The sequence below is a fragment of the Bos grunniens genome, chromosome 3 (assembly GCF_055505025.1).
Source record: "Bos grunniens cultivar Pamir isolate PY7600 chromosome 3, Bosgru_T2T1.0, whole genome shotgun sequence".
NCBI classification, from domain to species: Eukaryota; Metazoa; Chordata; class Mammalia; order Artiodactyla; family Bovidae; genus Bos; species Bos grunniens.
In genome coordinates, this window is record NC_141167.1 from 111,717,635 (window position 1) to 111,736,448 (window position 18,814).

Here is an 18,814-nt window from a genome sequence, read left to right on the forward strand (position 1 = left end):
GGATTTTCCAGGCAAGAGTACTGGTGTGGGTTGCCATTGCCTTCTCCTTAGTTTACCCATCCCTAAACCCTCAAATCCCTGTTGTTACTTTCACAACAAAGCAACTTTGCCAATGGTTTGTCTCACCTAGACCGTCTGGGCTGAGCCCCAAATCCTTCATCTTCACTCTTGCTAACGTGTCCCTAAAGACCAGCTCTCCTGAGATTAATTTTGTACACTGTTCTCAGAAATTTCTCCTAAGTGGCACCAGTGATTTTTAATTCAGTAAGTCTAACTCTCTCATCTTCATTTTGTTTTCCCAACTTCTCATACTTTCCCTAGAAGAGAAAGGCAAAGCTAGGATGTGTACACTCAAGGGTACTGTGGCTTCAGATCAGATCAGTCGCTCAGTCGTGTCTGACTCTTTGCGACTTACACATCATTAAAACAAAACAGTCTTTCATCCACTCTCTACAAAAACAACATATTCAGGATAAGAACTTGAAAGAATGTGTGCAGTAGTCTCACATATTGGTCATTCCTTAGAGGCTTAACAAAAGGTAAAGGAGATAGCAAAAACTGGGAAAAGGGAGGGGGCTAAAGAAGCCATAATGCTGTGCCAGCACCCTACCTATTGATCATACAGTGAGGAAATCGACTCATGTGTGCGTATCTGTCTGTCCTCTATCTGTCTTCTCTCTATCCCTGTTCTAGAGTCCACACCACAATGGGAATTTCTCGATGTTGACTCCCTGCATTGTTCTCAGACACTGAAACTGAAGAATGCAGAGAAAAAAACCTCACAGAAGTGACAGAGTTCATTTTCCTAGGATTCTCCACATTCCATGAACAGCAGATTACCCTCTTCATGGTTTTTCTCATCCTGTACATTACCCTTGGCTGGCAATGCCATCATTGTGAGCATCATCCACATTGATCACCTCCACACTCTCAGGCACTTCTTCCTAAGAATGCTGGCCAGTTCAAAGGCCATATACACACTGGTCACAATTCCACGCACGCTCTCTGACCTCGTAGCCCAGAACCCACCAATCTCCCTGGCAGGCTGTACCATTCGAATATTCTTCTTTCTTACCTTAACCATCAACAACTGCTTTCTGCTCATGGGGAAGGGGTATGACCACTACGTGGCCATCTGCAACCCTTTGAGATACACACTCATCATGAGCAAGATCAGTTGGATGGTGTGCATCCAACTGATGAGTGGAGACTACAGCATTGGCTTGGCCATGGCAGCTGTCCAATATCCATATTTACTTTACCCTTCCATCACAGGGTGGTTGGTCATTTCTTCTGTGACACTCTCCCTGTCATAAAATTCTCCTGTATAGAGAGAATGAGATCATCAATTTTGTTGTCAGTGTGTCTGTGATCCTGGTTATCATGGGCCTGGGCTTCACCTCCTATATTCTCATCATCTCCACCATCCTCTAGATCACCTCAACCAAAGGCCAGAAGTTGGCCTTTGCCACCTGCGCCTCCCACCTCACTGTGGTCATTGTCCACTATGGCTGTGCCTCCATTGCCTACCTCAAGCCCAAGTCAGAGAACAGCAAGGATGAGGATCAGCTGATCTCAGTGACCTACACTGTCATCACCCCCCTACTGAACCTTGTGGTGTACACCCTGAGGAGTAATGAGGCCGAGGATGCCCTGTGCAGAGCTATCTGCAGAAACATTTCTTAATCCATCAACCCTTTTTATAAAGAACAGTATGTGTTCTTGATGCATTCAACCTCAAGTCTGTCCTGTGCAATCTGTCCTGTAATGAGCTGTGCATATCTTGCTTCAACATCTTCACTGCAAAAATTGTCAACTTTGTCTCCATACATTTCAAACTTTGGTCCAAGCATTTTCAATTTTTTGAGTATATAAGAGGTCAAGGAAGATGGGCATGATTTTTTTAAAAACACATCCAAATTTTCAGAGTAGGGCAGCAGACTTCTTTAAAGCATATTAATGTGAGTATTTTATGTTTGAAAAAAATTTAATCTCTATTACTTTCATAATACAACCTACAGAAAATAAAACTTGGACAAAATCTTCCCAGCAAGATAAGAATAGTCGGTGGTAAGGAAGAAAAGTATATCAGAACCTTTGAGAAAGATGAGATGTGTGTTATTTTTTTTTTTGATTAATAAGCCTTGAAATCACCGATTTAGTCCTCAGAATTTCAGTCTTTATTATTTGGTTTATACTAGAGCCTTTGCTTCCATCCAGTATCTTCAGAGTGCTGCTGCTAAGTCACTTCAGTCGTGTCCGACTCTGTGCGACCCCATAGATGGCAGCCCACCAGGCTCCCCCATCCCTGGGATTCTCCAGGCAAGAACACCGGAGTAGGTTGCCATTTCCTTCTCCAGTACCTGAAAGTGAAAAGTGAAAGTGAAGTCGCTCAGTCGTGTCCGACTCTTAGTGACCCCATGGACTTCAGCCCAACAGGCTCCTCTGTCCATGGGATTTTCCAGGCAAGAGTATTGGAGTGGGGTGCCATTGCTTTCTCCGTCAGAGTGCTAGCCAGGGCTATAAATTGCGAACAACTCTCACCTCTCTATAATCTGACTGTGCTAGTCCATTCTCTCAGCTGCTGGTTCTCTTTATGGAGTCAGTTTCTCTCTAATCAATATGAAGAATAATAAATTGGTCAAAAAGAGCCATACTTTTTTTGGATTGAGAACCATAAAGATACTCTGCTGGCACACACCATGGCACTTTCTGGATAGTACCATAAAGAAGAATTAGAACAAAACCAACAGCACCAGTAGTCAGAAGTAGTTCAGAGATTTGTTCAGTGATTACTCATTTCACCAAAAAAAAAAAAAGAAAAAAAGGCTAAGAAAGAAAATAATATCTATATCTACTTCTACTAGGTCTCCTTTAAGGAAACAATCCTTCCCCAGGGCGTTCAGGGAGTTTTTCTGGTTTCATGAAAATTGGGACATACTTGCTATATTGTTGCCTTGGGTGGTGCTAGGGAGAGTTAAAGACTCTGGTCCTGTGCATTTTTCTACTAAAGTATTTTGTATTAAAACAAAAATGCTTCTCTGCTCATCCCTTAATTCTGTCTTCTTACTTAAGGGAGTGATTTCCTTTCCCCCGTACTGAGAAGGGGTAGGTAACTTTCAAGGAACTCCTCTACAGTAACATCTAGCTTTACAGACTTCAGAGAATCTAGGTGGGAAGACCATACTTCTTCCAAGGCCTTGTCACCTCTAATTTCTGTTCTGCGTCATTGAAATTTCTACACCATAGCAGCAAGTCTTCCTATAAAAGCTCTTGAAAGGTCAAGAGCTGGGTTTGAAAATCCTGGACTTGCCATAGATCTGCCCTGACTGTGCTCTTAAGATCAACCCTCCATGAAGCCATCTCTCCTATGCCTGAAGACAGCACCCCCTGAGGAGTGGGGGCATGCATTCCTCCAAAATGAGACTGTCTCCTCTGAAAGTATGAAAGACCCCTTTTATAAATACAGTGTTTTTAATTCTGCCTCACTAGTCATCAAAAAACATTTTTAATCCCCTTACCTATTTATTCTGTACTGACTATTATCTGGTTATAAATGCTACCTTACGTTTTCTAGAGCAGCATCATTTACCTCACTCCCAGTTAGGAAATTAGTTACTCTTTTTTATTAGCCCCTATAGTTCTTTGTGCAAAATTATACTAGGATAGTGTTTTTCTCATTGTGCTTTTGTCACTTATGAGTTGCTTTCTATCACTGAATCAAAAAGTGTATCAGGATCAGATATATGATCTGCCATATAAAGTTAGGAATCAGAACTGTTTCTCTCACTGTTATGCCTCGTGCCTAGTAAAGTGCTAGGTAGAATGGGTGCTTACTAAATCCCCATAGAATAGTCAGGCACCAACTATGTATGAAGCACCAGGCTTGGACTTTCTGGCATGTTTTGATCAGCGAGACATATCTGTTATGCCTTTCTGGGTTCTTTGCAGTTGGCCGTCATCTAAAAACAAAGTAATAAGCAGATTCACAGAGGTGGGGCCACTTGGGTCTGTAATTTCTCCTTCTCTGGATTTTCTATAAGCCAAGTTGCTTCAAGACCCTCCTCACGGTCAGTATTAATTCAGTCCCTATGCTACTAATCCCTTATTGTTGTTGTTGTTGTTGTTGTTGTTTAACCACTAGGTCATGTCTGACTGTTTGCAACCCCATGGATTGTAGCTCACCAGACTCCTCTGTCCATGGGATTCTCCAGGCAGGCATACTAGAAAAGCTTGCCATTTCCTTCTCCATAAAGGACATGGAGTTACCATAAAAAAATCATTCTTACACTTACGAGGATAGGACCTTCAAATCTTACTTTAAAAACAAATAAGTTTTTAAACAAAGAGTCATATGCCATATAAAATTAAGAATCAGGACACTTACCATAATGCCTTAAGTAAAATAAGTCAGAAAAAGAAAAATAGTTTATGAACTCACTCATATGTGGAATTTTAAAAAGAAAAAAAGACTCAGAAAAAAAAAAAAGGAAAGAAAGCAGAATAGGTTGTTCTGTTTTTGATGGTTACCAGAGGAAGGGATAGGGGTGTTAAGTGAAAGTGATGAAAAAGTACAAACTTTTAGTTATAAGATAAATTAAGTTCTGAGACTGTAAGAAGCAACATGATGACTTGGTAACAATACTATATTGCATATTTGAAAGCTGCTAAGAGTGCGCTGCCGTCTAAGGGGTCACACAGAGTCGGACACAACTGACACGACTTAGCAGCAGTAGCAGTAGCAGCAAGAGTAGATCTCAGCAACTTAGAAAGTTGCTGAGAGTAGAACTTAGCAGTAGCCACAGGGCTAGAAAAGGTCAGTTTTCATTCCAATCCCAAAGAAGGGCAATGTCAAAGAATGTTAAAACTACCACACAATTGCACTCATTCCACATGCTAGCAAAGCGATGATCAAAATTCTCCAAGCTAGGCTTCAACAGTACATGAACTGAGAACTTCCAGATGTTCAAGCTGACCTCTGGTCAGATTGGTCAGATTGCCAGTAACCACTGGATCATAGTAAAAGCAAGAGAATTCCAGAAAAACATCTATTTCTGCTTCATTGACTATACAAAAGCCTTTGACTGTGTGGATCACAGCAAACTGTGGAAAATTCTTCAAGAGATGGGAATACCAGACCACATTACCTGCCTCCTGAGAAACCTGTATGCAGGTCAAGAAGCAGTAGTTAGAACTGGACATGGAACAACAGACTGGTTCAAAATTGGGAAGGAGTATGTCAAGGCTGTATATTGTCAGTCTGCTTATTTAACTTCTATGCAGGGTACATCATGCAAAATATCAGGTTGGATGAAGCACAAGCTGGAATCAAGATTGCTGGAAGAAATATCAATAACCTCAGATATGTAGATGACACCACCCTTATGAGAGAAAGCAAAGAGAAACTAAAGAGCTTCTGATGAAACTGAAAGAGGGTAGTGAAAAACCTAGCTTAAAACTCAACATTAAAAAATGAAGATCATGACATCCAGTCCCATCACTTCATGGCAAATAGATGGGGAAACAATGGAAACAGTGATAGACTTTATTTTCTTGGGCTCCAAAATCACTATAGATGGTGACTGCAGCCATGAAATTAGAAGATACTTGTTCCTTGGAAGAAAAGCTATGACAAACCTAGACAGCATATTAAAAAGCAGGAACATTACTATGTCAACAAATGTCTGTATAGTCAAAACTATGGTTTTTCCAGTAGCCATGTATGGATGTAAGAGTTGGACCATAAAGAAGGCTGAGCAGTGAGGAATTGATGCTTTTGAACTGTGGTGTTGAAGAAGACTCTTTAGTGTCCCTTGGACAGCAAGGAGATCAAGCCAGTCAATCCTAAAGGAAATCAATCCTGATTATCCATTGGAAGGACTGATGCTAAAGCTGAAGCTGAAGCTTCATTAATTTGTCCATTTGATATGAAGAGCCAACTCATTAGAAAAGACCCTGATCCTGGGAAAGATTGGAGACAGGAGTAGGGGACAACAGAAGATGAGACAGTTGGATGGCATCATTGACTCAATGGACATGAGTTTGAGCAAGCTCCAGGAGTTGGTGATGGACAGGGAGGCCTGGCATGCTGCAGTCCATAGGATTACAAAGAGTTCAATACGACTGAATGACTGAACAACAACAGCAAAGAGTAGATCTTAAAAGTTTTCATCACAAGGACAAAAATGTGTAACAACATGTGGTAATGTTAACTAAACTTACTGTGGTAGTCACTTCACAGTAATTACATATATCAAATTGTCATGTTGTATACCTTAAACTTACACAATACTATAAGTCAATTAGGGGCTTCCCAGGAGGCACTAGTGGTAAAGAACCTACCTGCAATTGCAGGAGACATAAGAGATGTGGGTTCTATCCCTGGGTTAGGAAGATCCCCTGGAGGAGGGCATGGCAACCCACTCCTGTATTCTTGCCTGGAGAATCCCATGGACAGAGAAACCTGGCAGGCTGTAGTCCATAGGGTTGCACAGAGTCGGACATGACTGAAGCAACTTAGCACAGCAAACATAGATCAAGTACAACTCAATAAAAACTGGGGGGTTGGGGAGAAGAATCAAGGCATCTCCAAGGTATTATACTTTTGGGGAAATGACAAATCCATTATGAGGCCAAAAATCCTTCCATGGTTTTAGATTTTGAGTCATTCTAGAGCAAAGACTCATGACCCTTTGTTGCTGGCCATTCACCACGTCAAATTTCTCACCACCTCATTTTCCAGCCCCTATTTCGTCCTAACATGAAGGTAGTATCAGAGGAGAAAGAAAACACAGAAATACCAACCATCAGCCATGAAAAGCTTGGTGGTGGGAAGCATCTATCTCTGGAAAATTGGGGAGGGGAGAAAGAGGCAGGAGATGACACAGAGGCATGGGTTAGTGACCTGTGTCACTTGGCTCTCACTCTTTAGAATCTCATCTCCAAAGGAAAGAGAAATTTCAAGTGTTGTTGTGTATAGTGGAAGATGACTGTGCTTTACCAAAGGTTTACTACAAGGCAGGTACTATGCTCACCTACATTATTTCACATAATAATAGTATTTCAACTTTCTGGTACTTTGCATTTCATGACAGTCTTCAAATATAACATCCCATGTGCTTCTTACAGTAATATTATAAAGATGCACTTTTAAGCCCACTCTTTAGGTTAATGGTAGAAATGTTAACTGGCTTGCTTCAAGTCACACAGTTGGTAACTGACAGAACTAGAATTGATACCAAGATCCACTAGTAGACTTTAAACTATGTCTTCATCTCTGTATTACCACCATTTCTCATCTTTAATCTTTCTGAAAGATGCTGTACGCTCCTTTTGAAAGACATTATATGCTGTGAGTTATCCTGGTTTCATCCTGGACATCACTTCTATCAAAAAGTCTTCTCTAAATAATTTATGAAGTGTTCCTGCCATGAGCTGCCACACCCATCTAAGCTGATGGCTGCCTTAGCAGTGCATTAAAGTTGCCCACCTCCTAGTCTGCTCCCTCACCACACAGCAAACCCCTTGACAGAAGAACCACTTCTATATCCCTAGTACATAGCACAGTTCTCTGCATAAGACAGATCAATAAATATTTATCAAATATGAAAGTTAAATGCATAATGAGCACACTTGAAACTGCTTCTTGATGACTAAGTATTGATGAGTGTCCACTGCTCTTCTGTGCTATGAAGCATCCACGTTCTCCAGAGAGCAGTTTCTGCCTTTGTTCTAAAGAGCTCACAGACTCTTCTGCTTTGGAAATTTCTTGTTTGTCTCTTGTGATTCTTTTTCTCCTTTCTTGTTTTCTAGATATGAGCTGTCACATTTCTGAGCTGTCAGTGTTCTGAACTGTAGCAGCAAATCTTTCTTATATACTATTTCCAAACTGCAGTAGAGGAATAAAAGCAGAGGAACCATAGATAGAATTACCTGAAAAGTAGCTTCCTTGAGAGACAGCATTGCACAGAGGTGAAGAACAATAATCTGAAATCAGACTATAAGGGTCCTAATTTTACCTCTGTCCCTCACTAGATGTTCTCATTTCTCTATACACCTATTCCCAGATTTCTTTTATGGGGCAGTTGACAGTACCTAAGGAGGTAAGTATCATTATTCCCATTTTTAGAGCTGCAGTTTAGCAAAGTTCAGTAAAATTTAATCTGTTCAGTAAAGGTATATTGCATGTTAGACACTTGGGCTAGAGTAATATTCAGACATCAAAAACCCTGCCTTCATGGTGCTAAGAGGGGTATCCAAAAATTAAGCAAGAAGTGTTAAATCTTATGATGCGAGAAATACTGGATGTTACAGGAACACATTTCCTTATCAGAGTCAAGGAAGATCTACCAGAGGAAAGAAGGTTTAAGCCTAAGAGCTGAAGGTTTAATAGGAGTCAGCTGGATGAAAGGCTGAAGAAAGGTCTGGCAATGCAAGATCAAAAGTATATTCCAGGCAGAGGAGGCAGCACTTACAAAGGTATACAAGAGAAAAACTGAATTATGAAAAGATTAGTAGAGCTGGGGTATAAAATTCATGGGATACAGACAGGAGAGCAAATTGGAAAGTTGGCAGTAATCACATGATGAAGAACTTTATAAGTCATAGTAAAGAGTATATATATCCTAAAGACGATGAAGAGTATTTAAATGTTCTTAAGTAAATCAATGATGTGGTCTATTCAGAAAGTTCACTCTGCCAGCAGAGCAAGAAATAGATTATAGAGGGGAAGACCGGCAAAAAGGCTGCCTGGGAAGCCGTTATGGGACCACAGAAGACACACAGTGGTAGATACTGGGCTGGTGTGGAGGCAGTGCTGATGGAGAGAAATGGACAAGTTTGAGACTTGTGTGAGGTTAAGACCAACATCTCTTGTTATGGATTAAATATGGGGTGGGGTAGATAATGGAATCAAAAATCACCCTGAGACTTCTGATTTCTGGCAACTAAGTGGACTGTGGTGTCCTTAACCAATACAGAACACCCTGGAAGGGATGTAGGCTGGGATATGAAGACAATGACAATGAGTTTGATTCTGGACTTTTAAGGCTGAAGGGTCTCTGAGTATCCAAGTGGCAACATCCAATAAGGTGGATCCATAGATCTGGGACTCAGGAAAGTGTTTTGAGATAGAGTTGTAGGAATTATAAGTCTATGGATGGCCTTTTTTTTTTTAATTGGAATGAATATATTCACCCAGGGAGAATGTGTAGGAGAGAAGTCTACCTCGGGCAGAGAGCTGAGAGGTACCACACCAGATGGGATCCTGATGTAGGCATGTGGGACTGGTGTTAACAATAAAATAACTACCAGGAAAGCAGGAAAGCAAGGAGAGGATTTCTCCATTCTGGGTGCCAAAATCTTCAGTGATTGGTAAGTTCTACTGTTCCTTATGGATAAAGAGGAAGCCTCTCTGGTTCCTTCTACTTCCCAGGACAACCACATGTAGGCCGGCATGGCACATGGTGCCCTTGTGAATAAGTGACTGATAAACAACTGCCAATCTCATCCATCCAGGGTCAGGTGGTGTGTGTCTGGGCATCTTATACCATTTAGAGTAGAATCTTTGCTTTACCAACAGGGTGAATACATGATGATCAGAACCCAGGGTAGACATGATGACAAGAACATATAAATTTCTTATGATCAAATGAATCCACTGAGTGAGCTGGACTTGAGATAATTTGCAGTTTCCCCACCTGAGGGTAACTTGACAAGGGAGGCCTAGCAGCCAAAGAGTGCCCAGATCTCCCAGGAGTAGAACCTCAGAGGGAGGGGACTCCGCATTTCCATGTCAAGGAACTGTGAGGGAGGGTCTACAGGGCCTCCCAGAGAACTCATGCGTGCACTGGAGCTGCACCCAAAATCTGTCAATAATAGCGAGAGAACCATGGTAACCACTCACAAGGGGCTACAAACAAGGCTGTTAATTGAGTTAAGAGTTACTTGTCTCTGTCCCTCTTCTTACCCACTTCATCACCTTGAAGATCTAACTCTCAAAGCACTGAGAAATTTCAGAGCCAGACTACCACTCTCAACCATAATTTCCAAGGTAGCTAAAGTAGAAAAGGAAAATAGTAAAATAGTAGACTGTCTTTCTACCCCTCTTCCCCAGTGCAAAGAGCTGGAGTAGGAGGAAAATCACAAGAATAAACCATTGTCCCCACTGATCTTTGTATCCCCAAAGCCACAAGTCTTACCCACTACAGGGCCAGCAAAGGGGAGGTCTCAACTTTTAATGATTGAAAAAGAAGGAAACATTGTGGACTCCACCCCCAATAGCATTTAAAGGCAGGAAACAGAAATTCTACAAAGCCTGGTTGGAAACAGAAGTTGGGGACAGGGGCAGGGGGAGAGTCAAAATGTTTATACTCATCCAACTGTGTTACAAGTGATCAATAAACTGATTACAGATAAATAGAATTTTGTAAAATTGTTTCACTCTCAATGGAATCCATCTAGAAACATGTGAGATTCTGTTCAGCCTTCAGAAGTGAGAGCTTTGCACACATTTGCAAAACTGTATTATTCAGATGTGCAAAGGACTAGACCTGCCATTTTATAGAAGCTCAATAATATTTGTTGCACAAGAACAAATGCACAGATGAAGTAGGGTCTTAGCGGCAAAAAAGGGGGCAAACTATGAATGAGGTCAGGGTCTCAACTGGCCTAAAATAAACCTTTGCCTATATATGCAAGAACCTTTTATTCTCACTTATGCATCAAAAGACATCCCCAAACAGGTCTGTGGGCTTCCCTGGTGGCTCAGATGGTAAAGAATCTGCCCGCAATGCAGAAGACCCAGGTTCGATCCATGGGTCGGAAAGATTCTCTGGAGAAGGGAATAGCAACCCACTCCAGTATTCTTGCATGGAGAGTTCCATGGACAGAGGAGCCTGGTGGGCTACAGTCCTTGAGATCGCAAAGAGTAGGACATGACTGAGCAATGAACATACCACCACAGTAACCAGGTCTGTAAGAAAGAGGAGAGCAAGGAAGAGATATTGAATTTATCTAATTATTTAGATATGTTCCTTCTCAGGCACTTGTATGGTAAGAACAATAAATCACAGACCTGGGTTTCATATCTAGTAGACACTTCCCATCCCTTTAAATGTAAATCTTTACCATCCTCAACCTACTACCATTCCCCTTATTTAAGGTACCATGAAATCTCTGGGAAACCTTTGAGAGCTAAGAGCCAACAGGTAAAGAATGAAGCTTCCACTGAGGCTATGAGCCTGATGTAAGCAACAGACCTGTCATACCAGTAACAAAGACAGCTTCCCCCAGTCCTTACCAGAGACCCACATCTTTCTGTACCTAATTCAGAGGCTGCCTCCACAGGGCTCCTGAGAGACTTGGTGAGGGCATAGCTTTCTATATAGCTAATTAACATTCATACTAATAAACTCGGACTTGTAAATTTAGTCTGTATGTATCACAGGACAGTCTTTACATACCTGAAGTAGTAAGTTGCCAACAGGAGGTCTAGGGAAATTATTAACTTCCAGTTCATAGCAAATTACTATGTGACCAGTCTTCATTTGGAGACCTACGTTATCACTGGTTTGGGGGCAGGTTTATCTTCCTGGAGCTTGGATCTATAATCATAACTTCCTAAGCCTTCCTCCCTGAGGGGAACAGAGGTTATGGCAAAGAAGGAAAGGACATAAAAATGAATAAAATGTAACAGTATGAAAGTTTGGCTGTATATACATATATTTGAACATCTAGCCCTTTTTTTTTTCTTTTCTGTAGGTTGACTATAAGGCATGAAAACATTTCAAATATTAATGATTTGGCCCTGTTTTAATATAGGTTATTGGAGTTCTTCCCAATGGGAACAGGCTGAAACTGGAAAAGGCAAGAAAGGAACAAGGAAAAGTGGAGAGTTCAGAAGGCTGGGATCCAGAGAGAAGAGTGAATCAAGAGAAGCCCAGGAAGTAATGGCCAAGTTGGGCCGGAGAAGCACAGAGAGGGAAGGGCATTGTCTGGGCACCTAGGTGTACTGAGACACTATGGATCACCTGCCTAGCCCGCACACACGGCCCCCACAGAGGGCTCACGTCCAGTGATCTTCCGGTCTTCACCCATGGAAACAGATCCGCCTGCACCTGTTCTGCACCTGCTGACCAGGGACAAGATCCAGTCTGTCCATTTTCACTGTGGCAGAGTATTCTACTATATTTGTTTAATCCATCCTCTAGTAACAGATATTGAGTGTGGTATTAATCCTTTTCTGTACTAACAGTGCGGCACTTAATAAACCTCTTCACACTATCTGATACACATGCAAGTATAAAGCAACACAGACAATGGAAAAAGTAAGACACCATCAAATATATTAATATAACATTGCAATTCCCTAAACCTGAAAATGCATGCATATAAAACCAATAAATTTCTAAGAATAGATGCAAAAATAGTTATACATTAGAGACAGTAGAATGATTATAGGAAGGTGTAAGAGAGATAAATCATCTGAACTATAACAGGAAGTTAAGAGATTAAATTTGATAAATCAATAAGGAGAAATAGAGAAGTAAATACCAGAAGATATAGTTAAATGAATTCTAGGAAGTAGGATTTAGGGGTGAGGAGGGACAAAGTAGGAAAACTGCTGTTTTTCATTATAAGCTTTTTAGTACTACTTGATTTTTAAACTATGGGTATGTATTACCTTAATAAGAATAAAATCTGGAAATAAAAGTAATAAAAGTCAAAACAAAAAAATTAGCCTTAAGGGCACAGATATGGAAAATAATGTATTATGATTTTGAATTTCAAATCCAAGGGAACTTTTTAAAGGTTTAAATGTATATAAAATTAAATCTCCCTCTAGGAAAATTACATTACCACAATAATAAATGAGACTGCTCTTTTCCTCATATCCTCACTAACATTAAGAATTCACTTTTTTAAGTCATCATGGTAGGTTTCTGAAGAAAGTCAGGGAGTGGTTGTTTCTTCAAAATGAATATTTATGACATTAGTCTCATACACACACAGCCCAGCTACATAATTTTTGAGGCCCACAAAATGAAAACACAGGGTCCTTTGGTCAAAAATTATGAAGAATTTCAAGGCAGCACTAACAGAACTTTCAGTCAAATTCAAGGCCCTTCTAAGCATAAGTCTGGGCAACTGTGCGGGTCACACGCCTATGACACCACGCCTGCATATACATAACATCTATATTCTGTTATTGAATTTCTAAAGGTGAAGAACCTAGGAATTTTCACTTTTATTTAAGAATCCCAAGTGTTCTTAACCAGGGTTCCCAGAAACTAAACTTTGGAAACTGCTCTAGACCCACCCATAAGAATCAGAGAAGCACTGAGAGCCACCTCTTAATGAGAAAAACAAGTTGAGCTGGCTTGAGAAAAAATGTAATTACCCATAGAGCACTTTCAGCCTTAATTCACCAATGAAATGAGATGAAGGAGTCTGACTATAACTGTCCCTTGAACAACACAGAAGTTGGGGCATCAACCCTCCACTGCATCTGACTTATAGTTGGCCCTCCTTAGTCACAATTCCTCCATATCTGCAGACCCAACCAAGTCCAGATCATTTAGTACTGTAGTATTTACTACTGAAAAAAATCCAGTAAGTGAACCTATGCACTTCAAAACCAGTAGTGTTCAGGAGTCAACTCTATGTGCCAAAAGAAAAGAACTGCATGATTCCACAGGCAGAAGGCCCTTCACCAAGGTTTAGTACATGAGCTTTGGTTATTAAAGAGGGTTACTAGCTGGCAAGACAGGGTCCTAGTTCTTATGCCTGGAATGGACAAATCGGGTCGCTAGAACAGAAAGCCAGAACAGGGAAAGTAAATGAATTAATCCAACCATTACTTCCTGAGGTTTTCTGATATAGAATCCACCTCCAAGGAGCTCACAATCCACTGAGTGACTTACACAAGTGAGCTGACACCAATTCATGTTCTAATAGAGTCAGGTCTATGCACCATGGGAATAGAGTGGAAACATAACAGAGGAAAATAGGATGGGGAAGGGGAAGACAGCAGAGTCTCGTAAAGGAAAAATAAGAATCAGAGAGGGGAGGATGTGGAGGGAGAAGCTGCAACACAAAAATACTGAAGAGTCAAAATGAAAGAGCATGAGGTGTTAGGGAAGCAAGGAGAGGCTCACCTGGATGACAGTCACTTGGATGGTGTTTAAGGTAGGATATCAAGGACCAAAGCCCTGCACAAAACAGGGGCACCATCAACAGGTCACCGAATTAAGGGTATCATATAGGCAACCAGCCCCATGGGACCTGACTCTGGAGAAAGACAGGCAGAGAAATTCTGCTTGGCTTCTCACCGCAAGTCCAGAATTAAGTTCCCAGGTTCTCTGAAAACTTCTACTGGGGCAAGATTCTAAATAGGGATCCAGAGATCCCACCTTCAGGAATCAAAGGAAGCCACCAATAGTGGATGCATGTGAACAAGGAGGGAAGACTGAGATTTCTTCCTTCCCAATTTCCCTATGTCCCTCACGTGGCTAAGAATTAACCCCAAAACTGACATCTACATGAGTGTGTCACCCAAGCAGGCCAAGATAGGCGTACCCTTCCCTTGAATCCAGCCTGCACCAGAAGCTAGGGCTCTGAGGTCTGAAACAGCACAGATGCACCTTGCCAGATAAGAACAAAAAGACTTCTATATTCATCCCCTGAAAGCTCTAGCTGTCATTAAGGCAAGTTGTTATATCTTTTTCCCCCAGTGCATACCTTTTTTTGTTTGTTTGTTTATGTCCAATTTTCATAAATTACTTATGACATTACTTAATCCATTACAGGTATTCTAGAACTTATTTGTTTTAAAAGACCTTGGGAGAAGTGGCCACAGGTTATTTTCCTTGCATAGTCATTTATACATAAATCATATTTACAGAGGATTATCCTATATCACTTATTTGAATTTGTTTCTTTACAAAACAAGATTCCTTCCAGGCCCAGAGCTTATGTATAAATATCTGGTTTCTCTGCAGTCTCAGATTGTCAGTACCTCCCTCCCATCCCAATTCTTTAGCTTCCCATTTTCCCCCTATGTGTATTGCCTTCATGGGCACATCATTTGCTGTCTCAGTTTTTAGAAAAACAGGAATATTTCCATGGTCTTTCATTCCTGTTGAGATTTCTCCCTTGTGGCTATTTTTAGTTTGTATCATCACACTGTTTTTGCTTATATTTTTGAGACTCTTTCTTAATATAGTATGTGGAAAGTTCCCTGATGGCATCATCCTTGCATGGAACTACTTCCAGACCTCAGAGAAAGAAGAGTCCAACATATGGAGTGTGGATAACTACAGTGGCTCAGGGTTGGAAAAAAATGACATGACTTGGTTGACTGATCCTATAATAAACCTGAGAATTATATATACACAAAGTCACCTTCCAGACCTCCCCAAATCTAAACCACAGCTTATCATTAAAGAAAAGATGGTTAAGAGTAGATATTTACCCAACCACAATACTGAGCTATGATAAGATTTGCTATTTTTTTCTTTTGAAGTCCAGCTTTAACATTTGGAAGGCTGAACTGTGATGTAACTTCATGTGGATAAAAATATATGCACATAATGTCCTGACTCATGAAACAAAAGAGTACATGGAAGGTAGCAAAGTATGAAGCACTGAGAAGTGTGATTCTGATTGTTCAGAGGAGAGAGACCTCAATAATCTCACCTAATGACTGCCCCTACCCTCTTGTACAGAAATGCTCAGGGAGACAAATAGATAAAAAAAAACCTACTAGGCTCATACACTTGGGTAGAGACTTGCCTGCTTGGGAAAGAAGGAGCTAGAATAGGCTTTCGGTTCAAGATGGTGGAGTAGAAGGACATGCATTCATCTCCTCCTGCAAGAGCACCAAAATCACAGCTAGCTGTTAAATAGCCATCAACATGAGGACGCTGCTGCTGCTGCTGCCAAGTCACTTAAGTTGTGTCCGATTCCGTGTGACCCCATAGACGGCAGCCCACAAGTCTCCTCTGTCCCTGGGATTCTCCAGGCAAGAATACTGGAGTGGGTTCCCATTTCCTTCTCCAATGTATGAAAGTGAAAAGTGAAAGTGAAGACGCTCAATCATATCCGACTCTTCACAACCCCATGAACTGCAGCCTACCAGGCCCTTCCATCCATGGGATTTTCGAGGCAAGAGTACTGGAGTGGGTTGCCATTGCATTCTCCATGAGGACACTGCTGCTGCTGCTGCTAAGTCACTTCAGTTGTGTCTGACTCTGTGCGACCCCATAGACAGCCCACCAGGCTCCCTGGTCCCTGGGACTCTCCAGGCAAGAACACTGGAGTGGGTTGCCATTTCATTCTCCAGTACATGAAAGTGAAGAGTGAAAGTGAAGTGTCTCAGTCGTGTCCAACTCTTAGCGACCCCATGGACTGCAGCCTACCAAGCTCCTCTGTTCATGGGATTTTCCAGGCAAGAGTACTGGAGTGGGTTTCCATTGCCTTCTCCACCATGAGGATGCTAGAACTCACCAAAAAAAGATACCCCACCTTTGAAGGCAAAGAAGAAGCCACAGTGAGACAGTAGGAGGGGCACAACCACAATAAAATCAAATCTCATCCACACCTAGTGGATGAACTGGAGAACATTAATACCAAAGAGGTTCTCCCACTGTGGTGAAGGTTTGGAACCCCACATCAGGCTTCCCAGCTGCATACCTGACAAAGGGATTAGGAATCCTCAGGGAATCTGATCTTGAAGGCCATGGGATTTGATTACAAGTCTTTCACAGGACTGGGGGAACAGAGACTCCAGTCTTGGAGGGCACAAACAAAACCTTGCATGCACCAAGGCTCAGAGGAAAGGAGCAATGACTACACAGGAACCTGAACCAAAACTGCCTGGTAGTGTTGCAGGGTCTCCTGTGGAGGTGTAGATTGGCAGGGGTTCACCACAGGGATGGGAAGACGGCAGCAGCTTCCTGGGAAGGTCCCCTTTGACATTAACCCTCTTGGAGGTCACCATTAAACTGACCATATCAACCCTGAATACTCAATGGGAAGACTGATTATGAAGCTGAAGCTCTGATACTTTGGCCACCTGATGTGAAGAGCTGACTCATTGGAAAAGACCCTGATGCTGGGAAAGATTGAGGGCAGGAGGAGAAGGGGATGACAGAGGATGAGATGGTTGGATGGCATCACTGGCTCAATGGACATGAGTTTGAGATGGTGAAGGATAGGAAGCCTGGCATGCTGCAGTCCATGGGGTCACAAATAGACACAACTGAGTGACTGAACCGAACTGAACTGAACTGAGCAAGGGCATGCTCACCAGTCCCTCCCATCAGGAAGTTTACACAAGCCTCTTAGCCTCCTCCATCAGAGGGCAGACAGAAGAAGCAAGAAGAACCACAATCACACAGGGACTAAAACAAAACCATATTACAGAAACTTAATCAGCATGAAAAAGAAGAAAGTTACATCCCAGGTGAAGGGACTAAATAAAACCCCAGAAAAACAACTAAATGAAGTGGAGATAGCAACTTTCCAGAAAAAGAATTCAGTATAATGATAGTGAAGATGATCCAGGATTTTGGGAAAATAATGGAGGCAAAGATTTAGAAGATGCAAGAAATCAAAGACCTGTAAGAACTAAAGAACAAGCAAACAGAAATGAATAACACACTAGAAGAAATCCATAGCAGAATAACTAAAGCAGGAGCACAAATAAATGACCTGGAGGACAGAATGATGTAAATCATAGAATAGAATACAGAAAAAAGAATGAAAAGAAATGAAGACAGCCTAGGAGACCTCTGGGACAAGATTAAATGCACCAAGATCCATATTATAGGGATCCTAGAAGGAGAAGAGAGAGAGAAAAGACCTGAGAAAATATTTGAAGAGATAATACCTAAAAATTTCCCTAACATGGGAAAGGAAATAATCAAACAAATCCAGGAAGCACAGAGAGTCCCAGGCAGAATGAACCCAAGGAGAAACAAACACAGATACCTAGTAATTGAACTGACAAAAGTTAAAGACAAAGATAAAGTATTAAAAGCAACAAGCGAAAAACAACAAATAACATACAAGGGAACTCCCATCAGGCTATCAGCTGATTTCTCAACAGAAACTCTACAAGCCAGAACGGAATGGCATAACATCTTTAAAGTGATGAAAGGGAAGAACCTACAGCCAAGAATACTCTACCCAGCAAGATCTACTTCAGATTTGATGCAGAAATCAAAAAGTTTCCAGACAAGCAAAGGTTAAGAGAATTCAGCATCACCAAACCAGCTTTACAACAAGTGCTAAAGGAACTTCTCTAGGTAGAAAACAAGAGAAGGAAAAGCCATATCGATAGAAAATAAACCCCAAACAATTAAGAAAACAGTAATAGGATCATACATATTGATAATTACTTTAATTGCAAATGGATTAAATGCACCAACCAAAAGACATAGACTGGCTATTGACTGTGAAAACTGATAAACATCTTTTACTATTTTGATTATGTCACTATTACTCACTTTAATACCATTGTATTAATATCATTATTGGTCAACTGAAAAATAATAGAATTCTATATCACAAAAACTACCATTTAATAGAAAAATCTGTAATCACTTTTAAAATTCCATATACATATCAGAATTATCTTGGAACTTTTGAAAATTACAAATGCCCAGGGGTTGCCTTTTTCCTTTTTTTGGCCAGAGCTCCAGATATGTTTCTAATGAACAATCATGCTTAAAATAAACTGGACTATATAAGGATCTTTTACTTTTATCTAGTCTGTTTTACGTTTTCTATCTCATATTCAGTGCTTCCATTT

General features: G+C 41.1%; 1 pseudogene; it reads left to right on the top strand.

The window, feature by feature from the left end:
• The first annotated feature begins 935 nt into the window (after nucleotides 1-935).
• Nucleotides 936-1,735, top strand: LOC147376825 (olfactory receptor 10J5-like; annotated as a pseudogene).
• The last annotated feature ends 17,079 nt before the right edge of the window (nucleotides 1,736-18,814 follow it).